The sequence below is a fragment of the Dipodomys spectabilis genome, unplaced genomic scaffold (genome assembly GCF_019054845.1).
Source record: "Dipodomys spectabilis isolate Male_0828 unplaced genomic scaffold, ASM1905484v1 ptg000046l, whole genome shotgun sequence".
NCBI lineage: Eukaryota > Metazoa > Chordata > Mammalia > Rodentia > Heteromyidae > Dipodomys > Dipodomys spectabilis.
Window position 1 is genome coordinate 6548158 of NW_024870723.1, and position 9199 is coordinate 6557356.

At 37.8% G+C, this 9199-nt stretch overlaps 1 long non-coding RNA gene across 1 annotated transcript; it reads left to right on the forward strand.

The window, feature by feature from the left end:
• The first annotated feature begins 1439 nt into the window (after positions 1-1439).
• Positions 1440-5646, forward strand: LOC122107045. The gene is made up of 3 exons (XR_006147288.1): positions 1440-1537; positions 1931-1934; positions 5633-5646. It is a non-coding gene; the product is annotated as an uncharacterized LOC122107045 (long non-coding RNA).
• The last annotated feature ends 3553 nt before the right edge of the window (positions 5647-9199 follow it).

Below are 9199 nucleotides of genomic sequence, written 5' to 3' on the forward strand. Positions count from 1 at the left end.
ATCTCTTGGGGGAGATAACAAAACGCATCTTCATTCAAGGAGATGACCTTGGGATGTCATTGGTGGTACTGGAGGGCAAAGGGAATCCGGGTCTAGGAAACGGTTCATGTCAGGGCATTCCCAGTCTCAAGCCTTCTCCCTTGGAGGTTTGTGGCTGGAAAAACTTCACCTGAAAACCAAGGGCGATGTTTGAATTCTCCCTGATTTGTCAGTGCCAACCGTCCCCACCATACTCAGGCACATAAGAAGGTGCCCTTTGTAAAAACTATTTTATTTCAAAGTAAATACAGTCGCAAGAAGTTGCAAAATTACAGACAAGTCACGTGTATCCTCTTATCTAGTTTCCTCCCATAGCTACATCTTATGGAACTATAATCTCAAACCCAGGAAATTGACAATGTACATTTTTATCACATATGAAGGAAATTCCCATGACCATGATGATGAAGACATGGAGCTATTTTACCAGGACAAACGCGTGAGAAACACCTTTGTCTCTTAGTATCAGAAGTTGGCTATATAATATCAGATACCTTGTACTTCTGGCACATGACATGGTAGACTTTATTTGATTTTATAGCTCTGGAACCTTGACTCATGCAGTCAACAGAGAGGTGCTACAGTGATCTTTGCTATAATGCAAAGGCTCTAGAATCTAATGGAAGCCTGATTCACATTTATCATGTTGATTTCCGGTCAAATACAAGCAAGGAACCCTATGCATCCCTGGGAATGGTTTTATAGTTTATGTGTGTACTTTACTAGACTTCTGGAGAAGATAAGAAAGTGAGCAGAGTTATTTAAGGATCCCGCCTCTTTAAATGATTCTCGAGGAAGTCCATAGCTTCATTTTTTCCATTCTACCATGAATAAGCTCCAGAGGCATGAACTTCCTGTTTATGCTGTGGTGCCTAGAAAAGAAAACCAGTAGCATAAGAAACTAAACTTTCCAGTAAATGAAGGAGAAAGACTTGATTATAGATCACATAGGGTGAAAGGGTATTGAGTCTAAACTTTCACTGGAAAGAAAAATATTACTTCAAAATGAATTTAATGTGTACTTTTCCCTGCTGTGATAGCTCCTGTGGCAATCCCAACAACGTCTGCTTCAGTGTCCCTTTTGGGACAGAGACTTCAGTAAACACTTGGCTCTAGTGTTAGATTGCATCAGTTCTAGAGATAATTCCTGGCCTGAAACTAAGAACAAGCTCTGACTTATTTTCAGATCACTTGCAGAACAACTGAGAGTTTCCAATATTGCTTTAAATATGTTGACTTTTACTTGCCGTTGAGACTAGTGTGTTGGTTTTCTTGCACATACTCTGTACAAATGTATAGATCAAATGTACTTTTAAATTAAATATTAACATACATCTCCCTTTGGAAGATATATAACTTTTTCCTAGAATTTCCTAAAAGAACTTCAGTGCTTTAAAAATGGAAACAAAATTGTGAATAAATTGGAGACGAAATTGCTAATAATCTTATCACCTCTAACAAAACAATGGCAATTTTGGTGAATTTTCTAGTTGTATTTGTATGTGCTTAAATTTAGAATATATATTCTCTTATTGTTTTCATGTTTTATTTTGCTATTATTTTCCAAATCAGATTAAGGATGACAGTGATGACATAGAAATGTAGAAAAGATGAACCATAAATCTGTAATTGAATAAATCAGAAGGAAATTTAATTAATCTTGTTTCTGTGCTCACAAGAAATGCTTGAATAAGAACAATAAGAAAGTCCTTATTTTCCTTTCCCTTAAACTTTTAATCTGGGCTGTTCTTGCTGCCTTTAATGAAGTCAGCTTTAATGAAGTGAGAACAGCAATAGCAAATTATATGTTCATCCCATTTTGTCCAAGAGAGAATTAACAAATCTGATGTCTTTTTTCTAGATGGATTACTTTGATTTGAATAAATTACAGTAAAGTTTTGTCTTATCTCTTCTTCAGAAAGTTATTCTCGGAGTTGAGTCATCACAAGAGTTTCATCAGAGCATTTAGTACATTTGGGGTGTGGCAGCAGACACTACCAGTAAGCCCCTAGAAATCCAGGTGCTCAGACCTTATGACAATAAAAATCACTACTGTAACATTAGGATATTGAATAGAAACCTTAGAGAAGATTCTTATTAATCTGCTTGATTTATATGTTCACTCACAGATATTTATTGAACATTTACTGTGTCCCAGAAATCAGTGTTTAAGATACATCAACAAACAACAACAAAGACAAAATTTCTTGTTCTCAGGTTTCAGGAAAGACAAATGGCAAGTTCTTGGTATTACTGATAAAAGGGGCCGACACGCAGAGAAATTTTTTGTTGTGGTTATTTGCAGTACTGAGATTTGAACTCAGGGCCTTATACTTACTTGCCAGGCACTCTACTACTTCAGTCATACTCCTAGGACCCTTTTGTTAGGGGTGTGTGTGTGTGTGTGTGTGTGTGTGTGAAATACAACTAACTGAAAGATATATTTCAGTTACATATATATATACATATGTATGTGTATACACACACAAACACTTTTACTTGAGCTGTTATTGGATCACTATTCTTCTACCTATGCCTCCTATAAAACTAGAATTACAGGTGTGTACTACCACACTATTTGTTGAGATGGAGGTCTCTCTAACTTTTTTGCCCAAGTTAGTCTCAAAGTTGGAGCCTTCCAATCAACCTACTGAGTATTTGGGATTGCAGGCATGTGCCACCAGGCTGTTTGTGAGATATGGTCTTGCTATGCTGTTTTTAAGAAAAGGCCTTGACTAGCCTCAAAGCACTATCCTCCTATCTCTGTTTCCTGGATAGCTAGTTTATAGACATGTGCTAATATGCCTAACACACAGGGTTTTGTATTTTTTTAATAGGGAAGATTTATTTAAGCATACATAAGCTTAATTTTATTGAAACATAAATGACAAAGTGATAGTACACCCCCAAAAATGTGTTATAACTGAGGGTAGGCAAGTTGATCAAGCAGTTAAGTACATTGATCTCTTAATTCTTAGGCACTGTTATGGGTAGGTTTTGACATGCTAAGGATATGTTCATAGTTGTAGAGTTTCCCAAGAAATGGGAGGGCCTTTCCAAGAACCAGGGAATAGGGAGCAGTTTAATAAGATATCCTTAGAAACAAGATGGTGATTTGCGGGTAGGTGCCTGCATGGAACTACAATTTGGAGATGTTATTGGGGACTACTGGCTTCTATACTGAGAGTAGTCAGATTTGTCCTACCAAATTGTTTAAGGCTTGAAGGAAATGAAGGATATACTTCAACTAGAATTACCAGTTTGTTGCCAAGGTCATCTGACTTGTCTTGAGAATGTGTCTCTAGTTTCCTGCTTGGGGATCTGGGAATAGGGCCTGGGACTCTTTGCTGTCTTTCTGTTTCTCTGTGCTTTTCACTTGTCCTGCCCCCTCTTTCATGATTCCTGATGCTCTTTCTCTCTCTCCAAAATGTAATGTCTTCTGTTACATGACTGCTATTCAAAACAGATAATCTTCTATTTTGCCTATAAATCTAAAACCTTTTTGTTTTGAAATAATTTTAAATGTATAAGAGTCTCAAAGATGGAAGAGAGTTCCCATATACTATCTACCAAGTCTTTCCTCATATTAATACCTCACACAATCACGATACATTTAGCAAAACTAAGAAATTAACACAAATATCATACTATTAATCAAATCACAGACTTCATTTGGATCTCATCAGGTTTCCACTGATATCTTTTTTTTTCTACTCTGGAAGTTCCCATTGCATTTGGTTATCACATCTTCTTAGTCTGTAAACTACGATGCCTTTTTGGTCTCTCCCCTTTTTTCTTTTCCTTACCAATTCTGCACAGTACTGGTCAGGTATTTTGTAGGATGTCCCTTAATTTAGTTTTCTCTAATATTTGAATTTGTTATTATTAAGTTCAGAATACGAGTTTGGGGAAAAATACCACAGTGGGAACTGTTATTTTTATTATAGCAGAGAGGTGTGATACCTACATGGGTATAACTGATGCTTTTGGATAAGGTAATTTCTGCAAGATTACTCTAGTTAACTACAATTTTCTTACTATTCTCTGTTCTTTAGAAGCACATTGTTAAGTTCAACACACATCCAAGGAGTGGATAAATTCCATTAATTATTTAATACCTTTCTTAAACCCTTTTACTTCTAAAAGTCCACTTGCTTCTCTGTCTTTACAAGATTCTGTGGTATATCTCAGTTTAGCCTTTTCTTTCCCTACTGTATCCTAAGTCATTTTTTTCTGCAGTCCCAATTATAAATTTTTGTTGTCCCTATTTATAGGGATATGGGTAAAAATAAAAAACCCCTTATTCTAGCTTTAGTGGATTTTCAGAGTGAATAAAATTATGCTATTATATTCAATCTGCCATTTTTATCTGGAAGCTTTGAGGAAAACATTTTTAATCATCCAGTTGATTTTTAATCTATGTTTTTTATTATATATATTTATTGTAAAGATACTGTGCAGAGAGGTTACAGTTAAATGAGCAAGGTAATGAGTCCATTTCCTATCAATAATCTATGTTTGAATTTGTCATTCATTCTGCATCTCACAATTCTGCCATGGATGTAATCCACAAATACTTAATGCTTTTGTTTTGTACCATTGTTATGTTTTATATACCATTGTGATCTGTCTGAAACCTCATTCACAGCTAAGAAAACAAGTCTTGTAGTGTTTCTTGATGTAATGGGCCCTGATTTTCTAAGATATTATGGTTATTGCTATGAAGTAGGGTTTGTGAGGAATCTGGGGTGTTGCTTGTAATTACCACAGTCAGTTATTGAAATTAAAAAAGAAGATAGGGGGGCTGGGAAGGTGGCTCAGTGGTAGAGCGCTTGCCTTGCATGCATGAGGCCCTGGGTTTGATTCCTCAGCACCACATAAGCAAAAAGAAAAAAAGCCGGAAGTGGCACTGTGGCTCAAGTGGTAGAGCGCTAGCCTTGAGCAGAAGAGCTGAGGGACAGTTCTCAGGGCCAGAGTTCAGGCCCCACAACTGGACCAAAAAAAAAAAAAAAAAAAGAAGCTAGGCTTGGATACCTCAAGAATCAGTGCTTAGATCAGCTCCAGGAAAGGAACCTTAGCCTACCGCTATGGTCTCCCTTCCTTCTCTTTCATTTTTGGGTTTCCTTTACTTTATGGTGTTTTGCTGTCATTTCTGTTTATCCTTTAATGACTAGATTACTAGATTTTTTTTCCCCTTCAATATGTTTTAATATCTTTTCAAGGTAATATGTCTGTGTGGTTCAAAACCAAACTAACACAAAAGGTATATATTGAGAATTCTCCCTCCCATTCTTTTGTGCCTCCTTCTCTCTTGTTCTTTCCTGCATGTATAACCATATTTATTGTTTTTGTGCTTATTTTTTGTATTTCTTTATGCAAATATAAACCTGTATTCTTATTTTCCCCTTCCTACCTGTTATCCATATTTATGTTTTCCTCATTGAAGAATAGTGTCTTTTTTTTACAGCTTTGTTATATATCAGTATTTATTTAACTAGTTCCCTATAGAAAATAGCATGTTTGCTTCTCATTTTTATTTATAAACCATATTGTAATGAACAACCTTGTAAAACTTCATTTTGTAACTATGTAGATATATTTGTATGTAAATTTCCAGAAATAGAAAAGTTGTAGAATATTGACTTAATATTGTAATATTTCTAGCGTGGTATTAGCTATCATCTGTTTTAACAGTCAGGAACATCCTGGTACTTTCTCAAGAAAAAATTTAGTGTTCTTATATTTTTTTCTTTTCAAAATACTATTTATTTTTAATATTTTTCAGCTCTGAGAATGGAAGTTAGGGCCTTCTGGATATTAGACAAGCACTCTTCCACTAAGCTATACCTCCAGCCCTTTGGATTACTTAATGTGTGTGTGTGTGTGTGTGTGTGTGTGTGTGTGCGCGCGCGCACTTGCGCACGTGTGCACATGCATGTACAGATACTGGGCTTGATTTCAGGGCCGCTAGCTGTCACTTGGCTTTTTTGCTCAAGGCTAGTACTTTGCCACTTGAGCCACACCTCCACCTTTTGCTGGTTAATTGATGATGAGTCCCATGGATTTTTTTCTGATCAAGCTGGCTTCAAATTGTGATTCTCAGATCTCAACCTCCTGAGCAGCTTGGATAACAGGCATGATCCACCTCTGATTGGATTATTATTATGGTTTTACCTGAAAAATTTAATTCAGGGGAGTGATGGAAAATGAAACAAATAAGATTAGGAGTAGATTAGTAGAGATAAAAAGAGGATACTCGCTGGGCGCTGGTGGCTCACGCCTATAATCCTAGCTATTCAGGAGGCTGAGATCTGAGGATCACGGTTCAAAGCCAGCCCAGGCAGGAGAGACCGTGAGACTCCTATCTCCAATAAACCACCAGAAAACCAGAAGTGGCCGCTGTAGCTCAAGTGGTAGAGTGCTCGCCTTGAGCTGAAGAGCTGAGGGACAGTGCCCAGGCCCAGAGTTCAAGCCCCATGACAGACAAAAAAAAAAAAGAGGATACTCTTAGAAGAGAATCACAGAGGTGCAATGCCTAAGTGCTTCTTCATATTTATATAAAATAATACACATACTGAAATGAACTTCATGATATTGGAAAAAAGATCTTTCTTCCTTTCTTTTTTTTAGTGTTTGATGATTCTCTCTTCCTTACCTTATAAATGATGTATTCGTATGTATATCTTTGGGAAGGTGGGGAGGGGGAGGGCACAGAACTTGGGGGAAAAATGATGAAAAAGCACAACAGTGGAGCTCACTGAACATTGATGAAAGTGAACTATACAACTTGTGGATGGAGTCGGGAGGCAGGATTGGGAGAGAATGAGGGAACAGGTGGTACTGTAAGAAAGGAAATTACTCATTACCTGACTCATGTAATTGTAATCCCTCTGTATATCACCTCTATAATAACAATAAATTTTTTAAAAAGATGATACAATAAAAAAGTTAATGGAAAAACTATGGAAGCAAAGAAACGGCCAATGATTATTCAGACCCTGCAGAAATGATAGATTGGGTAATATTCCTGGCAGACTAGCTGTCCTTGGATGACAGAGTATGTGGTAAGATTAGTGATTTTCATAGAGGGTAATTTTAGTCACACTTCTCTTGTGAGATATGTTCCTTGGTCCAAAGCTGTGTGAAGTATGATACCATGACAGTAAGCAAGGGATTATGCTGTACACAAACAAAACACAATAGACAGGAAAGGTGTTCCCATAACCAGAATATATGTCTATTCCAGTACAAACAAATAGCTTTTCTATCTATGATGGAAGTAGAATACCATGAACAACCTATCAACAGATGGTTTGCTTAGAAAATAGTGTTATATTGGGTATTCCATTTAGATTCTGCTCTTGGAGATTCCAATACTTGACAGTGCTAGTAGACAGATCAGCTCAGTAAGGGGCAGTATGTATTGTTAAGACTTTGGTTCCAACCCCACCACTAGAGTCAGTTTATACATAGGTCCTTTGTACACTAGGGTAAGGAAACATACTGACTTCTTAACACAGGATGTCATCTTTTCCCCCTTATTATTAAAGCCTCCTCTGTGGGTAGTGTTTTTTTCCCCCTAAATACTCATACTAATTCCTTTATACTTCTTGCTCATTTCTGAAAGATCTTGCCCTTTTCTTTGCTACCAGTCTTTCAGGTTTGTTATTTTCTATTACAGGCTACCTCTCCTTGCTGGCCAAGGCAACCACAAAATGTACTGCCAAAATGTCTTCCCTTTGAGAGGATTTCCTTCACTAGTCTCCTTCATGGTTTCCCTGAGTGAGTACACTGGTATTAGCGTTTTGTGGAGACCTTTTTGTAAATTTGGCCCCATTTTTTTCTTACTCCTTGAACTGTTTGTATTGAACTCCCACATGGAACCAAAAGTGTGGGCTGAGGAAAGGACTACAAGGCATAAGAAGTAGGTTTTCACCAGATGCTGGTGGCTCACGCCTGTATTCCTAGCTGCTCAGGTGGCTGAGATCTGAGGATCACAGTTCAAAGCCAGCTCAGGGCATGGAAGTCTGTGAAACTCTTATTTCCAGAAAAAAACTCAGAAAGAACTGGAAGTTGTGCTGTGGCTCAAGTAGTAGAGTGCTAGCCTTGAGCACAGAGTGGCTCAGGGACAGAGCCCAGGCCCTGAGTTCAAGCCCCATGACTGGCAAAAACAAAAACAAAAAAGAAGTAGGTTTTCTATGGGTCTGAACTAAATATTCATGCAACAACTTATGTCTTGTGTCTTACTGAAGACTTAGTTTGCGTTTGAACATCTGTATAAAATCTCCTCTTTATGATTATTGCTTCACATGTCCAGACTTGGTATAATATTTAATGTCTTGCCCAGACAACTCTTGTTCATAATGGGTGGTTTAGTCATATAATCATTTAGAATCCCATATTAACAAATTAGTTTCTTCACTAAAGAAGGAATAATTATCAGCAAGAGAGAGCATGATTCTGTTCCAAACCCTAGCTATCTCATCTAATCTCTTGTTGGGGCTTGCAAAAGGATCCACTGACACTTTGAACATTATTGGATAGTGTGACTCACACTACTGCCTGACCTGCTCCAGAGCCTTTTCCAGTCCTAGGCACTTCTCAGAAATAGCAGCCATATAATAAGATGTTCTGTGCAAATGAGTCAGTATATCCAAGAGTATTTTGTGTGTGTAGAACATCTAAAGAAGACCAGGACTGCCACCACACTATTGATCCTGAACTTGAAAAACAAGGTTTTCACAATATTACCTGTTGAGCTGGACAGTGCTAACTCATGCAGTGTTCCAATTTAGGTAGTGCTATTACTCACCCTCAGGTGAAAGTTAGAAGACAGTCTGGGCAGAAAAGTTAACTAGCAAAAAATTGGACAGAAGTTATGACTCAAGGAGTAGAGTGTCAGTTGTGAGCCAGAAAGCTGATTGAGAGTGTGAGACTCTGAGTTCAAGCCCCAGTATGGCACACATACAAAAAATATTGATATATGGGCTGGGAAGGTGGCTCAGTGGTAGAGCGCTTGCCTTGCATGCCAGAGGCCCTGGGTTTGATTCCTCAGCACCACATAAGCAAAACGAAAAAAGCTGGAAGTGGCGCTGTGGCTCAAATGGTAGAGCGCTAGCCTTGAGCTGAAGAGCTGAGGGACAGCGCCCAGGCCAAGAGT